Raw genomic sequence first — 21,009 nt, forward strand, 5'->3', positions numbered from 1 at the left:
AATTGGATTAAGAGTAATCCAAATTAGACTAATTGAGTTGGACTCAATTTGATTCATGTGTTGAATGAGTCTAGTTTAGACTATGATTCATTGAGTCAATTTAAACCAATGAATTTAGATTCATTAAATTAAATTGATTTGAATCAAAGGTTAGATTTGATCAACCATGGGAGATAAGAGGTCAAGTTTGACTTGACTTGAGAGGGAAGATGAAGGGTCAAGTTTGACTTGACCAAATACCACCTCATTTGTGACTTGGCATGGGTCGGCCAATGATGGTGTTCCACATCATTATGGCTACATCAATGTATGCCACCTCATGAGGGAGACCAAGAGCCATGACTCTTGGTATTACATGGAGGTTTAAAACCTCTCAAGAGTGGTTGGCCACATTAAGTGAATTTAAGGGGTGTGAATTCAAGGCTTCATCTTCTTCCTCTCTTCTTCTTCTCTCCCGCTCCTCCATTGCCGAGCTACTCAAGGGTGCTAGCACATTCTAAGTGGTTCTCTCCACCTTTTTGTCCGTGTGGATACGTGTAGAGGAGTGTACACTTGACACTCTACGAGATCCGACAACCTTTTGAACGAGCGGGATAAGCGAAGGGCATCGCTACAAGGTTAATGCTCTTTTCATATAGATCAATGGTAGATCTAGTGTAGACAAACATGTACATGAATTTTTATTTATCTTCACACGGATCCGTTGCTAGCTTCGAGGTTTTCGCAACGCAAAAAGCGGTTTTTACGGCTCGAAATTGCTAACAGGTTCATGCTTGCTTCATAATAAAACATGCTTTTTGATAGACACAAAGTGAATTATTCTTTTGTCTTTTACTAAAGAATACCATGTGCTTTCCACTAAAAATGGCATACATTAATTTTTGAAAGGACTCTTTTTACTAAGGAGCTCTAACAAATTGTATGTTAAATTTGTTCCTAATAATTTTAAGTTAATTATGTTAGTTGTAATCACTATAATGTCCCATATATTATTTAATTTTATTTATTTATTATTTTTATTATTATTATTATGTAATAATTTATATATTTTTGGTCTTATAAAAGTTTACACTTATTATTAGGATATATTTGGAAAGTACATTGACTATTATGATAATTTACAATTTTATTAAGAATCTGCTCCCTTACTAACTAATTTTGGTAAAGTCTAAAATGAAATTATGTTAATATTTTTATTTTTTTCACACCAAAAATAATTTTAAGTTTTATTAGTAATTTCCACAAATGTATCAATCAGGGATCTAAAGTTCAAGACTCAACCACGGTGTATTATTCTGAATTTTTCTCAATAATCAATCAGTTGTTAGTGCAGTTGGTACCAATGATTAATTCTATTAGAGTGTATACTAAAAGCCTAGTTTTTTGTAAATATTTATTTTAAAATAAAAAATCACATTGGTTAAATGTCTACATTTATATGTTAAGTGTAGTTGTTCAATTAATTTATATTGTAGATAACATGGTGTGTGGTGTCACATATAGAAGATCATGTTATCAATTCCTTATAAATTATAAACAGTAGCTCATGACTAAGATGGAAAGGAAAAAATCATTGGAATAGTCGTAGTGTAATTTGGTATTAGTTTATCTTAACTATAAAATTATACTAGTACACTCTGAGTGTATTGAGCAGGTCCATTTAAGGTAAGTTCTTTTTATACTGACCGCATAAAAGAACAAGACCTTTGTTATTATGGAAGTGTGTGCTCTTAATCATGATATAATAACAAGCACATATACTCAATATTCATTTCTTTAATTTATCAAAGGGTGCGATTTAGTTCGATAAATCAATAGGTCTGATAAGTTGGGAAATGGTATTATTTATATGGTGTGTTGTTGATTATAGTATGAAACTGTGTCCTAGTAATCTAGGTTGATGATGTCCCCAAGAGGAGCTCATAAAGATTGTCATGTAAACCCTACAGGTGGACTTAGTTCGACATGACGATAAGGTTGAGTGGTACTACTCTTGGAGCTAGATATTAATTAAGTGAGTTGTCAGTAACTCATTTAATTAGTGGACATTTTATATCTTAAACACAGGGAGACTAACACACTCATGATAAGAAGGAGCCCATATAGTAATATGGGATTGGTGCGGTAATTCAATAATAACTCTTTAGTGGAATGAAATATTATTGATGAACTCGAGTTGGGTGTTCGAGATGAACACGGGAAGCTCAAGTTCATCGAGAGATCAAAACCAATTCCTCCTCTCGGTCCCTGTCGTAGTCTCTTATTTATAGCATCTTATATCCACCCATACCCACCTTCTTACCCACCTTAAGGTGGCCGGCTAAGCCTAGCTTGGAGCCCAAGCTAGGGTCGGCCAAACCAAGGTGCATTGGTGGCCGACCCTAGCTTGAACCCAAGCTTAGGTGGCCGACTAAAATAAATTAAAAGGATTTTATTTTTAAAATCTTTTCTTATGTGGAAGCCGTGGTTTTAAAAGAGAGTTTAAAATTTAAATCTTTCTTTTTATAGTTTTTTACAAAAGATTAAGAGAAATGTTTGATATCTTTCCTTATTTGTAGTTAAAAGGAAGATTTTAATTTTTGTTAAAACTTTTCTTTTTTGTAATCATCCTCATGATTTTAAAAGAGAGTTTTAAAATTAAATCTTTCCTTTTTTAGCTTTCTACAAAAGATTAAGAGAAAGATTTGATATCTTTTCTTATTTGTAGTTAAAAGGAAGATTTTAATTTTAGAGAAAACTTTCCTTTTTGTAAATCATCCACATGTTTTAATAGAGAAATTTTAATTTATAAAAGTTTCCTTTTATAACCAACCATGAAGGAAATTTTTAAAGATAAATTTTTATTTCCGGAAACAAATTAGGAAGTTTTAATTTTGTGTTTAAATATTTCCTTGTTTGGAGGAATTGAGGTGGCCGACCACATTGATAGAGAAAAGGAATTTTTTTTATCAATTAAATTTTCCTTTCTATGGCAAAGAAAATAATGAAGTTTTTATTAAAACTTTCCTTATTTTTCAAGACCAAGGAATATAAAAGAGAGGGTAGAGGTGTCTCACCTTATAACAATATATATCTAGTATTCCTCTCTTCTATTCCTTGTGGTGGCCGGCCCTCCCTCTCTTCTTCTTCTTCCCCTTTTCTTCTTCCTTGGTTGGCGGCATCAACTCTCTAGGAGACCCTTGGTGGCCGGATTTTTCTTGGAGAAGAAGTAGAGAAAGGAGGCTTTGTTTCTTAGCATCCCTTGGAGCTTGGTTGGTGGTCGAAGACCTTCATCTCTAGGAGATTCTTGGTGGCCGAAATTTGCAAGGAGCAGAAGGAGTCTTGGGTGGATTCTCGTCTCGGTAGATCGTCGCCCACACGACGTCCGAGATAATAAGAGGAATACGGCAGAAGATCGTGAAGTCTATAAGCTATAAAATGTAACGACCCGACCCATTTGGCAGCCCATTTGGCGACCCTCGGGTCGTCGACCGTCGACCGTCGGCCGTGTCGTTACACACTAGGACTTTCCACCCCTGGCAGTGGATTTTTGCCTCCCCCAGGATTCAAACTCTAAACCTCCAGGCTTAAGTATTAGAGTTTATGAATCCTGGTAACCAAGTGAGTTATTGTAACAACTCGACCCATTTGGCGGCCCATTTGGTGGCCCATTTGGTGACCCTCGAGTCGTCGACTGTCGGCCGTGTCATTACTCACTAGGACTTTCCACCCCTGGCAGTGGATTTTTGCCTCTCCCAGGATTCGAACTCTAAACCTCTAGGCTTAAGTATTAGAGTTTATGAATCCTGGTAACCAAGTGAGATCATCTCACTTGGTTACCAGGATTCATAAACTCTAATACTTAAGCCTGGAGGTTTAGAGTTCGAATCCTAGGAGAGGCAAAAATCCACTGCCAGGGGTGGAAAGTCCTAGTGAGTAATGGCACGACCGACGGTCGACGGTCGACGACCCGAGGGTCGCCAAATGGGCCGCCAAATGGGCTGCCAAATGGGTTGGGTCGTTACAATAAAAAGGCTGGCAGTGGATTTTTGCCTCCCCCAGGATTCGAACTGTAACGACCACCCTTCTTACTACTACTCACTAAGGGCGACCGTTACCTAACTACTATTCTACTTACTAGTGTCACTTATGCTATTATTAGCAACACTTAGATTTATCACGGCCCTAAAGGAATTCCTACCGAAAAATTTTGACAGAGTCTCCCCTGTACCGGTGACCAAATCAACAATACAAACAATCTATACTCAGCCACAGGCGGCTGGAACATATATTTTCACAACCACACAGTAATAATACACACTATAACTAAAAGAAAGCTATTCTAGAAATAGTAACCAAACATAACTTCAACAGTAGGACATATCAAGCTACAAATACGAATTAAACTCCATTATAATCTCAACTTCATAATAGCATTTAAGAAGAAAACTAAAAACATAAACTGAAACTCTAAACAGGTAGGTCCTGAAAATTTGCTAGCAAACTCTGGATCTCTCCATAGTCCAGTCATCACACACCTTCATCACCACGACCTTGTCGCCTTCCATTCATACTTTAGCTTTTCCTTTATCTGCAGTAGGAGGAAAAATAAATCTATAAGCGAAATGCTTCGTAAGTACTAAACTATCTCACAAAAACTCGAAGTGCATAAAAACGCAAACGATACTGAAACTGAAATGCTAAAAGAAAAGCTACATGTACTCATCTAATAGCAAAGTACTCAAATAAACTACATACTCATGATATACCAGAATAAAGCTGAATACTGGAAATAAAACTAAACATGCTCACTAAACTGATAAGAAAAGTAATGAAACTCATGCTGTAAGCTTAGAATTAAGAGAACTAAACTTCTGTTGATTCTAAACATAGGTGGTAACTGTTTCATTTACTTATAGCTTTATACTTGAAATTAATATTTTAATTTCACTTTTACTTTCTTCTTCTTTTTTTTTTTCTTTCTTCTTCTTTTTCTTTGGGCCCAGGCTTAGTACCATCTTATGTGCGCTCTCTAATAGTGACTGAGGTAGCGAGCCTCTTCTGGGTTTCAGGATCCTGTTCCTGAGCTGTCTGGATGTCACCAAGCAGGGTAGACTCTAATGTCATCGTAGAGAGCTGTCCCACTATGAGTTCGAGACTGAAATCTGTGATCTCCTTCTGTAGCGATGGTGACAGGGCTGCTAGGGATAGTAAGGTAGCACTGGACTTTCTGCTAAGTGCGTCTGCCACCTTATTAGCTTTTCCTGGGTGGTAGAGGATGTCTATATCATAGTCTTTGACCAGCTCTAGCCATCTGCGCTGTCGCATATTCAGATCTTTCTGAGTGAAGAAGTACTTCAGGCTCTGATGATTTGTATATACTCTGCTCTGAGCTTCATACAAGTAATGTCTCCAAATTTTGCGAGCGAACACCACTGCTGCAAGCTCAAGATCATGAGTAGGATAGTTCTTCTCATAATCCTTGAGTTGTCTGGAGGCGTAGGCGATCACCTTACCATTTGCATCAGTACTGCTCCTAGTCCCAATTTAGAGGTGTCACTATAAATATCAAAGCTGTCTGTGTTTTCTGGTAGAGTCAAAATGGGTGCACTGGTCAATCTCCTTTTTAGTTCGTTGAAGTTGTTCTCACAGTCTCTGTCCACTGAAATTTTCTATTATTTCTGGTAAGAGCTGTCAGTGGGGAGGCTATTCTGGAGAAATCCTCTACAAACTTCCTGTAATAACCTGCTAATCCCAGAAAGCTTCTGACTTCACTGGCGTTCTTGGGTCTTTTCCAATTACTCACAGCTTCTATCTTACTGGGGTCTACCATGATACCATCCTTTGAGATGATATGACCCAGGAAGTGTTGGTGCGGGTAGCACTAACGGTCTAACCCAGGTTTTGATGAATGATAAATAGGTTAAGTTAGTTGTGTTGTTGTCTAACACTTTGATCGAGTGTGCAGGAGAAGTCCAGACAGGTCGACGGGCTGACCGGATATCTGGCACGAAGTCCAGCTAGGTCGACGGGCTGACCGGATAGCTGGCGAGAAGTCGGCCGATCGGCCGACCGGACGCTTGAGAGAAGTCCAAGGTCGACGGGCTGACCGGATAGTGGCGAGAGTCCAAGCGGGTCGACGGGCCGACCGGACGCCAGAAGTCGGTCGGCCGGATAGCCGGGCAGAAGTCCAGACGGGTAAGGGCCGACGTCTAGCAGGTAAGTGAGGTAAGTCACTGGAGGGGAGTGACTGCGAGGACGCGTTCCCGAGAAGGGAACATTAGGCGTCGATCCGGCTTAGATCCATTTCGGATATCTAAGTCGAGATATTGACTAGATTCCGGTCTCGGAAAGACGGAATCTAAGTCATACTTTGCTTATCTATAAAACTGTGCTAACAATTTTTGCTGCAGGGTACATTTGCCTTGGACTAACCTTTTCTTGTAGGAGAAGGACTTTCTGGAGAAGAGGGGTCCGGGCGCCCGGAGGCAAGTTTTATCCCCAGGACGACGTTGACACTTGGAGCATGCTGGTTGGGAGTGTTACGTCACATTCCAGGCGCCCAGAAGGGATCCAGGCGCCCGGAGCAGCATATAAAAGAAGCCCCAGGCAGGAGCTTCAACATATCAGTCTTCTGAGAACTCTGAGTCCAATCACTCTGCTGCTCTGCGCTCCAACAACGTTCACAAAGCTCCGACGACTCACTCCGGCTCTCTTTTTAATTCATTGTTTGTCGGTTAGCTTTGTTTTCTTTCTTTTTCATTAGCAATATTTGTACGTAAATTGTAATTATCCGAATTGCTAGTGAATTGCCCAACGAAAGTACTCAAGGAGTACGGGCCTTCGAGTAGGAGTCGTCACAGGCTCCGAACCAAGTAAATCATCTCTTTACTTCTTTACTTTTCCGCTGCGTTTTAACTCGAGATTTTCGAATCGATATTCACCCCCTCTCTATCGAATTCAACGGTCTTACAAGTGGTATCAGAGCAGGTACCGCTCTGATTTGGTGCAACCACCAATCAGACAAAGAGGGGGTCTTTTTAAAGAAAAATTATATATCGTTCGTTTTTAAAATAAAACCTTACGCCTTTCGTTTTTTCCCTCCAAAACTGGTTTTAAAAAATACATCGTCATCTTTTCACTATTATTTAGTATCGACAAAATATTACATTTTCAAAAATTTGAGATAATATTTTTTATTAATATTTTAATAATATTTTATTATTTAAAAAAAAAATAGTAGTGAAATATTATTTTTTTTCCATCACTGCTAATCCAAGACCAAGTCTTGGGATTTTGTCTTTGTTTCATTGTGTGCAAGAAATGTCTTTTCAAGAAGGATGGAACCCTAATGAACCACCACCGTACGATGAAGATTTCAACTACTGGAGGCGAAGAATGGAATGCTTCTTAGGAAGCGTAGATATCGATTATATGCTAATATTGAAAAAACCTTCTCAGAACTCGGAGCTGAATAAAAACGTAAGTAAAATTATTTATAATATTTTACCTAACAATATTATATGCAGACTAGAAAAATACAAGAATGCATATGAGCTATGGACCCAGTTGATCAAGCTTCACGAGACGCCAATGGAGCTAGAAGATCAAGTTAAAGTCGAATCCGGACTCGAGTCAGATCCAACGGAGAAGCCTGCTGAATTAGGGGTTGCGCTCAAGGTTAGTAATAATTACCAAAACACCCTTGCTAGTAGTAGTTTAAAATATGTGCATGTTAATTTGGATATGTCTGAAAGTATATGTGAAAATAGTATACATGACAATACTTGCGAAAATACCCCTAGGATATTTTCTGATAAAATAAATATAATTAATTCAGAAAATATAGAAAATACTCCTAGGATATTTTCTGAGAAAATAAATATAATTAATTTAGAAAATACAGAAAATCTAAAAATAATCAATAAATCTAAAAATTCGAATTTAAACCTAAACAAATTTGAAAATTCGAACAAAAAGGATGACAAGGTCAATATTAATCTAGACATAATTAATAAATTATTTAATAATCTAGACAATATCAATCTGGAAAATTCTATCCAAACTCAAGATAATTTAATTAACAAAAAATTAAATTTTAATGATAAGACTTATTTAATAAATTCCACTAATTATATCAACTTAAAAGGTAAAGAAAATATAAGGATAAAATCAAATACTTTGATAAAATCAAAACGAAAGTTAACAAACTTAAAATTAAATGTTAAAGATAACATATTAAACAAAAATAATCTAGAAAAATTAAAATTAACAATTAATAAAAAATTAAAAGATAAACCTTTAAAGAAATATAATTCAAACAATTTAATTAACTCAAAAATAAATAAAAACCTAAACTTTAAAAATAAGCTATTAAAGAAAGATAATTCAATTAACCCAATAAAATTGAAATTGAAATTGAAAGAAAATTTAAATGTTAAATATACTCTTTTAAAGAAAGATAATTTGACCAATTTAATTAATTCAAAATTAAAAACTTAAATTTAAATTACAAATTAAACATTAAAAATTAACTAAAACCAACTCTAATTATACAAGAAATCTTAAAAATAAAAATCAATAATTTAAGGGGAGACTCCAGAATAGTTGGCACCTCCAAAAATATATTACCCGACAGGGTAACCCAAATAAACTAACCCGGCAGGGTAATTAGGATTAGTTAAAAAGGGACCCAGTTTAACTTGAATCACGGTACGGGTAAAGTTTTTGGATGATAATACGTTAGGGAAGCTTGGGCATCGCATGTCTAGAAAGATATGGCTTCGATCTGGTGCATTTGGCCAAGTGGAACTGACCGAAGCTACCCTTAAACAGAACCTAACTAGTGAGACCAAGGTTTAATACTAAGCTCCATGGATAGGACTATTCAGAAAACTTCGAAAGGTTGGTTACTTCTAATGACGTCCAAGTGACTCGCCAAGCTTAGAAGTTTATCCGAAGAATGCCTATTTGTTGATACCAAAGCTAAACCTGAATCTAACACAAGTTAAATCAAACCCTATAATTAAATCTAATTCATCTCACAAAATTATAGGATTCCCTGATTGAAAATATAGATCAGGTGAGATGACTAAGGACCTAAAAGAAATTAATTAAATTAATTAAATTAATTAAATTAAATTAAATTAAAATAACATTTTCTTTAATTTAAAATTTTATTTTAAAAATTAAATTTAATTTTCTTTTACTTACAAATTTATTTTAAAAATTAAACTTAAATTATCTTAACCTAAAAATTATTTTAAAAACTCTTTTAAAAGTTCTTTTAAAACTTATTTCAAAAATTCTTTTAAAAATTCTTTTTAAAACTTTTAAAACTTATTTTAAAAAATTATTTTAAAAATTCTTTTAAAAACTTTTAAAACTTATTTTAAAAAATTATTTTAAAAAAAAAAAAACTTTTAAAACTTATTTTAAAAAATTATTTTTAAAAAAAAATTATTTTAAAAACTTTTAAAACTTATTTTAAAAATTTATTTTAAAATTCTTTTAAAAACTCTTAAAACTTATTTTAAAAATTATTTTAAAAAATTTTAAAACTTATTTTAAAAAATTATTTTAAAAATTCTTTTAAAAACTTTTAAAACTTATTTTAAAAAATTATTTTAAAAATTCTTTTAAAAAACTTTTAAAACTTATTTTAAAAAATTATTTTAAAAAATTCTTTTAAAAACTTTTAAAACTTATTTTAAAAAATTATTTTAAAAATTCTTTTAAAAAACTTTTAAAACTTATTTTAAAAAATTATTTTAAAAAATTCTTTTAAAAACTTTTAAAACTTATTTTTTAAAAAAAATTATTTTAAAAATTCTTTTAAAAACTTTTAAAACTTATTTTGAAAATTATTTTAAAAATTCTTTTAAAAACTTTTAAAACTTATTTTAAAAAATTATTTTAAAAATTCTTTAAAAAAAAAAAAAAACTTTTAAAACTTATTTTAAAAATTCTTTTAAAAATTTTTAAAACTTATTTAAAAAAAAAATATTTTAAGAAATTCTTTTAAAAAAAAAAAATCATTCTAAAAATTCTCAAAAAAATTACTTTTCACTTTAATAATAATAATAAAAAAAAACTATTAAAAATTATGATTTAGACTTTAGGCATATTTTTAACATTAAACATTATTGTAACCTCAAACATTATTTTAACTTTAAAATTAAAGTTAAAACTTAACATTAAAACTTTAAAGTTAATTTAGGTTTAAGACTTAAACATAATTTACAATTAAAATCAAACTTAAATTGCCTTCAAAAACTATTTTAAGAATAAACTTAAAACTAAATAACATTAAATAATTAAATTCAAAATTACATTGAAATATGTTGTTAACAAATAATTAAAATTTGATTAACTTAAGATTATAAACTAAGTTAAATACTTAATAAGTGAATAATTGAAATAAGAACTTAAAAATATTAACTTACACCAAATAGTTAATTAATTCTTAATTTAACTCAATAAATCTTAATTTTAACATTAATCAAAATCCTAATTTCACTATAAATTAAATCATAAGTTATCCTTATAAACTATTAATTCAAATTGAACTTTAACTATGTTTAATAACTTTAATAAATTGTACTTCAAATCACTACTAACTTTAAACTAAGTTAATCCAAATTAAAAGGAAGTAAATGAAAAAATCGAATTATAACTAATACTTTTATTAACCAATTCAATTAATTAATACAAAGGTTAACTCATTTTAAATAAATATTAAATTATTAAATCATGTAAAAATTAATCAATAAATTATTGATAATGGCCAACTGTTTTTGATTTAATAAAGTTTATCTTATTAAACCTTAAACTGAAGCTCAACCACCTGAATCTAATATTAATTATTGATTAATCAAACTCAAATAAACAATTATATCAAGGATACAGAGATAAATATGTAAATAATATAAGTGTTACCAAATCCCTTAGAACACTTAGGTAGATAAATGTGTTAGGGCTTGAAATTTAACACACTCAAACCTTAGCATTATATTAAGGGGGAGTAATAAATAAGGAGGATTATTAAATTAAAGGAGTATCAAATTGAGGGGGGGTTTACTTTTTAATTATCTCCTTAAGTGCTATTTTTTAAAAAAAAAAAAAAAAATCTACCCCATTTTAAAAAAATAAAAAAATAAATAATAAATATCTACTTTGAATATTTTTAGCAAATATTTTCAAATTTTATGTCAGGTTTAGGGGGAGGAATTAATTAAAAATTTCCCTTTATATAAAATATTTTAAATTTTGTTTGAAAAATGTTTTCTTAAAAATTTCTTAAACCTACATTTGAAAACTAACTCTTATAAAACTAAGTTGTTGTTAAGAATTGGGTTTTACTTTTTATTGAAAATTGATTTTGAAAATTAAATTTAACTTAGTTTTGAAAATTGTTGAAATTAGATTTTTCAAAACTTAAGTTTACAAACTAAGCTTCTCAAAATCATTTTCCTTAATTTTGAAAATCAAAGTTTAAAAATCAATCTTCAAAATCAACTTGCTTAAAATTGTGAAATTTTTTTTAAATCAACTCAAAATTGTTTGTTTTAAATCACAAACTTTTTATTCTTTTTACTTAGTCTTTTGAAAACTGAACTTTTCAAGTATTTTAAACCATGGTTTTGAAACTAGTACTTTTGAACTTTAAAATTTTGATTTTGAAAATTAAATTTAATTATTTTACTTTATCAAAATTAGTTCTACCAAACTCCTTTGAAAACTAAAAGTAAAGTTCAAAATCAATATTTGTAAACTGAAATTTGATTTGCAAAAACTCAGTGTTGAAAATTATGAAAGTTAGATTTTTCAAACTTAAATCATTGTCAAAACTTATGTTTTAAATTAAATCATTTACAACCTTAATGTTGAAAAATAAATCAGTTTTTGGAAAAATAGATTTTTCAAACTTAGTTTTGAAATTTTGGTTTTGAAAACTTATGTTTGAAAAGCGTTTCAAAGTTGAAACTTGTTTTGAAAATTTAATCTTGAAATTTAGACCTTATACACTTATGTTTGAAAATTAAACTTAAAAGTTTTCAAATCTTTATACTCCCCCCAGTCAACTTGATCTTTTCTTAGATTTAAAAATTGTACTTTTGTCCTTGAATCTTGAACCAAACTCAGTTATTTTTCAAGATTAAGTGTTATTGTTTTAAGTAACTCTACACTATGATTGTTTACCCTTATTTTTTTTGATGAATGCCAAAGGGGGAGAAGGGTTAGGTGGTTAAGTTAGCTAAACCAATTTGAAAACACAAACTAACTTTAAAACCACATAAATGCATGTTGTTTCGTACATATGCTTTCACTAACTTAACCAGGTTGTCATTCCATCAAAAAGGGGGAGATTGTTGGTGCGGGTAGCACTAACGGTCTAACCCAGATTTTGATGAATGACAAATAGGTTAAGTTAATTGTGTTGTTGTCTGACACTTTGATCGAGTGTGCAGGAGAAGTCCAGACAGGTCGACGGGCTGACCGGATGTCTGGCACGAAGTCCAGCTAGGTCAATGGGCTGATCGGATAGCTGGCGAGAAGTCCAAGCGGGTCGACGGGCTGACCGGACGCTTGGCCAACCAGGTCGACGGGCTGACCGGATAGCTGGCGAGAAGTCCAAGCGGGTCGACGGGCTGACCGGACGCTTGGCGAGAAGTCCAGCTAGGTCGACGGGCTGACCGGATAGCTGGCGAGAAGTCCAGATGGGTCGAAGGGCAGACCGGACGTCTGGTAGGTAAGTGAGGTAAGTCACTGGAGGGGAGTGACTGCGAGGACGCGTTCCCGGGAAGGGAACATTAGGCGTCGATCCGGCTTAGATCCATTTCGGATATCTAAGTCGAGATCGTGACTAGATTCCGGTCTCGGAAAGACGGAATCTAAGTCATACTTTGCTTATCTATAAAACTGTGCTAACAATCTTTGCTGTAGGGTACATTTGCCTCGGACTAACCTTTTCTTGCAGGAGAAGGACTTTCTGGAGAAGAGGGGTCCGGGCGCCCGGAAGGGATCCGGGCGCCCGGAGGCAAGTTTTATCCCTAGGACGACGTTGACACTTGGAGCATGCTGGTTGGGAGTGTTACGTCACATTCCAGGCACCCGGAAGGGATCCAGGCGCCCGGAGCAGCATATAAAAGAAGCCCCAGGCAGGAGCTTCAACATATCAGTCTTCTGAGAACTCTGAGTCCAATCACTCTGCTGCTCTGCGCTCCAACAACGTTCACAAAGCTCCGACGACTCACTCCGGCTCTCTTTTTAATTCATTGTTTGTCGGTTAGCTTTGTTTTCTTTCTTTTTCATTAGCAATATTTGTACGTAAATTGTAATTATCCGAATTGCTAGTGAATTGCCCAACGAAAGTACTCAAGGAGTACGGGCCTTCGAGTAGGAGTCGTTACAGGCTCCGAACGAAGTAAAAATCAACAGTGTTCATCTCTTTACTTCTTTACTTTTCCGCTGCGTTTTAACTCGAGATTTTTGAATCAATATTCACCCCCCCCCCTCTATCGAATTCAACGGTCTTACAGGAAGGACACCTGATCTAACCAAAATTCATATTTCGTGAACTTGGCGTACAGCTAGTTCTGCTAAAGGGTCTGCAATACTATTCTCAGGTGCTCTATTTTTTCTTCCTGAGTTCCTGAATAGATAAGAATGTCATCGATAAACACAATAACAAATCTATCTAGGTAGTCCCTGAATACTCTATTCATGAGGTCCATGAAAGTAGCTGGAGCATTTGTCACGCCAAAGGGCATGACTACGAACTCGTAGTGTCCGTATCTAGTCCTGAATGCTGTCTTGGGTATATCCCCTTCTTTAACTTTCACCTGATGATAACCTGATCTGAGATCTATCTTAGAGAACACTGCTGCTCCCTTTAGCTGATCGAACATGTCATCTATTCTGGGAAGAGGATACCTGTTCTTGATTGTGACTTGGTTCAGTGCCCGGTAGTCTATACACAGGCGCATGCTCCCATCTTTCTTCTTCACGAACAATACAGGCGCTCCCCATGGTGAGTGACTAGGACGTATGAAGCCCTTGTCAAGCAGCTCCTGTAGTTGCTCATGAAGTTCCTTCAGTTCTGCTGGAGCCATGCGGTAGGGCGCTTTGGAGATAGGATTCGTACCGGGAATGAGTTCTATCTCGAATTCAATCTCCCTGTCTGGTGCTAGGCCGGGTAACTCTTCAGGGAAGACTGCTGGGTAGTCACATACAACTCGGACCCCTTCTAGCTGTGGGTCCTTGTTTTGACTGGTATTGAATACATGTGCTAGGAATTCTGTACATCTTGAATCCATTAATTTCTGTGCTTTTAGAGCTGAGAGAAACTTCCTGGCCTTTCTCTTTGGTTCTCCGATGTACTCGAACTGTAGTTCTGCTTCAGGTTGGAATACGACTTTCTGTTTACGGCACTCTATAGAGGCACCGTATCTGATCAGGAAGTCCATTCCAAAAATGACATCATAATCATTCATGTCTAGCACTATCAGATCACAAAAGAGTTCTTTGTCTGAAATAATGACTGGCACTGCTCTGAGCCAGTGCATGGATGCCATAATTTCTCCTGAAGGTAGTGTTGTCAAAAACTGACCACTGAGTACCTCTGGAGGTATCGCTATCTTTTCGGCAAATACCCTGGATATATAAGAATGGGTTGCCCCAGTATCGAATAAGACAGTTGTACTTTGCTGTAAAATACTGATCTGACTCGAAACAATTATCGAGGCATTTGCTACGTCCTCTCTGGTGAGTGAGTAGATCCTCGCGTTCGTCGTGGTTGAGGGGGCTTCTAGTCTGCCCTGGCTGATATGTGGACCATCTAAAGCGGCCTGCATATGATGTAACTGAGCTGGCTGGCCTCCGTACTGAATCGGCTGTGGTTGAGGAAGACTAGTCTTGTTTGGGCACTGCTTAGCCATATGCCCTTCCTGTCCACACTCAAAGCATCCTCGTGTGCCCTTACAACAAACTCCAGGGTGGAATTTCCCACAAGTAGCACATTTGGGATAACTAGGTTGTTTACTGGCTGGTCCTCCTTTTGGGTAACTCCCTGATTTGCGTTTGTTGCTGGAGTTCCCTTTCCAGTTAGAGCCATGGGAGTTGTGGCCCTGGTATTTCTGAGTACCCGAATCTCCTAGACCTTTGGACTCTGAGAAGGATTGCTTCTGCTGCTTGATGCTATTCTGGTAATGCTCCGTGATGAGAGCACTACTTACTAGTTCTTCTGTGGTTTGTGGCCTATGAACGCCACTGGCTACATTCAGTGCTATGTCCATCCTCAACATTTTAAGCATCAGTCTGACCCTTTCCTTTTCAGTGCTGACTAATTCGGGACACAGACGAGCCAGCCTGTTGAATTTCTTCACGGCCTCCTCAACTGAAAGGTTGCCCTGGTGGAATTCAGTGAACTCGTCGTAGTGACGGTTTGTGACCTGTATGTGAAAGAACTCCTCAAAGAATTCTTTCTCGAAGTCAGCCCATGTCATCTGGTTTACTGGGCACTTCGCTCTAATTCTCTCCCACCACATGCGTGCATCTCCTATTAGGCAGAAAGAGGCGCACTTCACCTTCTCATGTTCTGGCCTGTCCAGAAGCTCCATCGTACTCTCCAGTGTTTTGAACCAGGCCTGAGCATCCCATGGTTCACTGGTGCCTGAGAAGTTCTCTGGCTTAATTTTCTGCCACTGGATCAGATAGGCTTCTCTCCTTACCCCGGCTGCTGGGGCTACTGGTGCTGCAGGCTGGACTGGTGGAACCTCTATAACTACTGGAGTTGCTAAGTTAGGTTCTGGGGTGACAGTGGGGGTGTTCTGCTGATTAGCCCTTAAAGTGGCTATCTCTTATTGCTGTTCAGCTAGCTGCAGTTGTAACTGAGCCACTACTGCTGTAAGGTCTGGGGGAGGCACTGAACTGCCTGCCTCTTGCTGGGGCTCAGTAGCAGGTGCCCTTCTAGCTGGGCATCCTCGTGCTATTTCTAGAGACATAGAGGACATACATAATTAATACAATCATAATTACATAACTATTGTTATCATGTTAGATACTATCATAAATAAACATGCTTTAGTTATCTCTAAACATGAAAACAAGAAGCATAAATACAGTGAGAGATGTTCTTACTTGGAAGCTGCGAGTTCAATGCTGATATGTGTGTAGGAAGTATGGAACTTGGCTCTGATACCACTCTGTAATGACCCGCCTCCTACTGACTAGGCTGCGAGGCCGGACCGTCACATTATGCTGTGCTAAGCTATATTATAAGGTGCGGAAATGTGAACTAATTTAAAATTTACTAAACCCATGCCAATTGCTACTAAATCTGAACTGATGCTTAAAGATACCCTTTTTAAATGTTGTACCTTTACTCCAAAGAGAAGATCTAGCCTTCACATGTGATTAAGGACTGAACTTAAGTGTTTCCAGCTGGAACAGGCATTTCAATCAATCGGCTGATCGATTGGGATGTTCGGATCGATTCACTGATCGATCCAGCATGCCACTGTATACGAAAACTTTGATTGGATCGATCGGTTGATCGATCCAGACTTGTTGATCGATCCATTCGTCGATTCAGCTCGCTACTGTGCACGGGGTAAATTCTGGATCGATCGGCTGATCGATCCAAGCTTGCCAATCAATCCAGGGATCGATTCCAAGGCTCTCTGTTCGCGAGGCTAATTCCCCGATCGATCCAGTGATCGATTCCATAGCTTACTGTTCGCGAAATCAAGCTCCCCAATCGATCGGCTGATCGATTGGGGGCCTCCAATCGATCGGCAGATCGATTGGGGTTTCTGATTTTGCAGCTGAGTTATAATTTCAGCACTGTTCCGTGCCCAAATCGCATATGCAAGTTCTAAAATGGCTGGGAAACATTCTAACATCAAATATTTAGTATTCTAAGCTTGGCCTAGTGCATAGTTCACTAGTTCATGGCATTTAAACATACTTAAGTGCGGAACAAATAAATTGCTAAAGAGTTCTAATGCTTAAACAAAACTTGCTAGATCCCTAAGATCTTTATTCCAAGTTCCACCCACACACATCTTCATCGCATTGTCCTCCAGCCTCCGCTAGTCCATCTTTCCTTTACCTTTATCTGCAGTATAAGGAAAAGAGTATATGTAAGCCTGGGAGCTTAGTAAGAAACCATCTACCTTACAAAACATGCATACGATGAAATTTATGTTGTAAAACATGCTGTTTGAAATACATGCTGAACATGGCTAAATATGGATTCTAAAACATGGCATAAACACATACGATACATGTCAATCACAGCTAAGCCTAAAAATCATCATGTGGATCTGTAAGAACTAAACTGAAATAAAACTGAACTGAACTAATGCTAACTGATGCTAAGCTGTACTGTTTTCACATAACATATTTCATAAGGTTTTTGAAAAACTATTTATCATAGATAGATGAAAATAGATAATCATACTGCTGATGGGTCCGGCAACTGTATTTGCTGTGCGCGCATCCCTAACTAGACCCGAGGTAGCTAATCCCAAATCCAGTAGGGTTACTAGGTTATCTAAACCTAGGGACGACTATGGGAGCCCAACCCAAGGACATCTAGTCCAGTACAGTGCCACTGAATAAAGTAAAATACTGAACTATAAGCTAAATATCTTGTCTTGCTTTCATTAGGTTGACTGCACCTAATGCTAGGTTATTTGAACCTAGAGGCGACTGTGGGAGCCCACCCATTGGACCGTAGTCCCATGTAAGCTATAGCAAGGCTAGAAAAACTAATTTAAACGCTTCTATTGCATTTACTGAGCTATTAAAACGCCAACTGTAATATTTTACTGAGCTAAGCATTTTATCGAACACTTGGTGTACTCCAACTCTCCCCTCTATTAGGGAGACCACCTCTAGGCACCCGACAACATCTAAAACCTCCACTGAAGGGGGGGAAAATGTGTCTGGCCCATCTAGAGGTGCTCACTAAATCCCTAAATCTGCGAGGAGGGTTAAATACACCCTATGTGTCGAAACACTACATATAGCTAATTTAAAAACATGCGATCATACGAAAAGCTACTTATACTGCAGGTGAGGGGTTTCTTACCTTCTGCTCGAAGTTTCTTACAAATCTAAACGCTAGATTTCCGGTGGAGGAGATTCCTTCGGCGATCTCCTTGCGTCTACGTGTTCCTCTCGCAGAGGTGAGCATCCTCGTGCCTTTGATGTTGCCGGAAGATACTCCTATGGCCCTAGGGATGGAACCCTAGGTCTTCCTTGGCTTGGGCGCCAAGAGGATGAGGGAGAGAAGAGGGGTCAGCGGGTGAGGGTTTAAGGAGAGGAAAGTCACGATCCAAATAACTCCTCACTTAATAATTTTTCCCTATTTATATTAAGTGGTTAATTCGCCCAACTTAAATATAAATATAATTGATTCCCTCTTCTTTCAGCATGGCCTTGTTGGGTTCAATTGGTTACTAGCGTCCACTATAAGTCGTAGGACCCAATAGGTCTCGGGTTCAATACCCGCGTAGGCTATTTTACGTTCCTATTTGTTTTTGCTATTTCCGCTACTCTACAATTTCTGTAAAAATATCCTAAAATTCCAGAAAAATACTAGGATATTTCTAATAATTATTTTGAGAATTTTCGGGCGTTACATCCTTTTTCTCCTGGAGAACATTTTTCTTACCAAGTTCACCAGGTATTCTTCATCTTCGGAATCTTGATCGGAATCTTCTTCCGATTCAGACTTGCTCTTCTTTTCTTTGGAGGAGCCTGCAAATAAAGCAACACATTTCTCGGCTCCAGCATTAGTTTGTTCATGCAGTTCTAACTCACAAAAAAGCTCGTCTAACTTTAATTTAGATAAGTTTTTAGAAATTTTGTAGGCATCTACGATCGATGCCCACAAACTATTACGTGGAAAAGCATTTAGTGCGTACCTTATTAAATCTCTGTTTTCCATCTAGTGACCTATCGCGTGGAGTTCGTTGAGGATGTCCTTGATCCTCGCGTGCAGTTGACTTGCCGTTTCCCCTTCCTGCATTTTTATATTAAATATTTTATTTAAAAGTAAGTCTCTTTTTGTTACCTTTGCGTCGCTCGTTCCTTCGTGCAGCTCGATCAATTTGTCCCATAATTCTTTAGCGTTCTGATGCGGCCCGACCCGGTTCAGCTCTTCTCGTGTTAGACCGCAGTGTAGCGTGTTGATTGCTTTGTTTTCCGTCGACGCCTTTTTCCTCATGTCCGGAGTCCACTGTTCCGGGTCTAGTGGATTTCCGGAGTTGTCGACTGGAGTTCGGTACGCCTTTATGACGCTGAACCATTGATCGTAGTCTGTCTTTAGGTACACCTCCATTCTTTTCTTCCAGTACGAGAAGTCATCCCCGTTGAATAGGGGATGACGTACTGTGCTAAAGCCTTCTAGTTGAGACATCCTACACACAAGTAAACAATGAAAAGAAATATCCCAAGACTTGGTCTTGGATTAGCAGTGCGAGAAGAAAAAAATAAGAGAAGTATCTAAATTGGTGTTGCACCAATTTAGATTTAATTGCAACGAAGAAGAAATTTCCAAAGCAATTAATAATAATATCAGATTAGAACTAAGCGTAAAACTCGAAAACAAAACAAAAAAAACAAAATAAAAGTTAATATTTTCACCCCCTGTCTGATTGGTGGTTGCACCAAATCAGAGCGGTACCTGCATTGATACCACTTGTTGGACCATGAAACGTTGATAGAGGAGGGGGGTGAATATCGATTCGAAAAGCAGCGTTAAAAAGAGTTAAGCGCAGCGGAATAATAAAAAAAATAGACAAATGAACACGGTGTTTTTTACTTCGTTCGGAGCCTGTGACGACTCCTACTCGAAGGTCCGTACTCCGTGAGTACTTTCGTTGGGCAATTTACTAGCAATTCGAAATGATAAGTACAAAGGCAGTACAAGAAATGTTAATAAATAGTAAAACAAAGCTATACCGACAGAGGGAAATCTACAAAGAAAAGATCGCGTTGTCGAAGCTTCGTTAGAGTCGTTGGAGCGTAGAGCAGCAGAGTAAGCAGTCTAAGATTTCTGAGTTGATACAGAAGCTCCACCCCTGGGGCTTCTTTTATATGCTGCTCCGGGCACCTGGATCCCTTCCGGGCGCCCTGGTGCGACGTGGCAGGTCTAATCATCGAACTCCACGTGGCGACGACTCGGCTTGGATAAAATTCACCTCCGGGCACCCGGATCCCCTCCGGGTGCCCGGACCCCTCTTCTCCAGAAAGTCCTTCTCCTGCAAGAAAAGGTTAGTCCGAGGCAAATATACCCTGCAACACAGATTGTTAGCACAGTTTTATAGATAAGCAAATTGAGTATGAATCAGCAAAAAGAGTATGACTTAGATTCCGTCTTTCCGAGACCGGAATCTAGTCACGATCTCGACTTAGATATCTGAAATGGATCTAAGCCGGATCGATGCCTAATGTTCCCTTCCCGGGAACGCGTCCTCGCAGTCACTCCCCTCCAGTGACTTACCTCACTTACCTGCCAGACATCCAGTCAGCCCGTCGACCCGTCTGGACTTTGTGCCAGCTATCCGGTCATCCCGTCGACCTAACTGGACTTCGTTCCTAAGCGTCCGGTCAGCCCGTCGACCCGCTTGGACTTCGTGCCAGTTATCTGGTCAGCCCGTCGACCTAGCTGGGCTTCGTGCCAGACATCCGGTCAGCCCATCGACCTGTCTGGACTTCTCCTGCACACTCGATCAGAGTGTTAGACAACAACAAACTAACTTAACCTGATTTATCATTCATCAAAACCTGGGTTAAATCGTTAGTGCTAACCGCACCAACAGTTGACTTTTTCATCCGGGACCTCTGCTCCGTTTCAGTCCCGCCTCGGTCCTGGTCTTCCGCTCCGGATCCGCTTACTTGGGTGATCTTTGCAATCCAGAAAAGGGCTCACCCGAACCCAACTTCCGGTCTTCTCAAGCAGCCTTCCTCTCCGGCTTCTCATCCCTCGGAATCGCTGCGTGTTTCCCTCTCGTCCAT

General features: G+C 37.3%; 1 non-coding gene across 1 annotated transcript; it reads left to right on the forward strand.

Moving 5' to 3' along the window:
• The first annotated feature begins 790 nt into the window (after nucleotides 1–790).
• LOC121993190 lies at nucleotides 791–909 on the forward strand. Its single transcript, XR_006115108.1, has one exon. It is a non-coding gene; the product is annotated as a U5 spliceosomal RNA (small nuclear RNA).
• The last annotated feature ends 20,100 nt before the right edge of the window (nucleotides 910–21,009 follow it).

This window comes from Zingiber officinale, chromosome 1B (assembly GCF_018446385.1).
Source record: "Zingiber officinale cultivar Zhangliang chromosome 1B, Zo_v1.1, whole genome shotgun sequence".
Classification (NCBI taxonomy): Eukaryota; Viridiplantae; Streptophyta; class Magnoliopsida; order Zingiberales; family Zingiberaceae; genus Zingiber; species Zingiber officinale.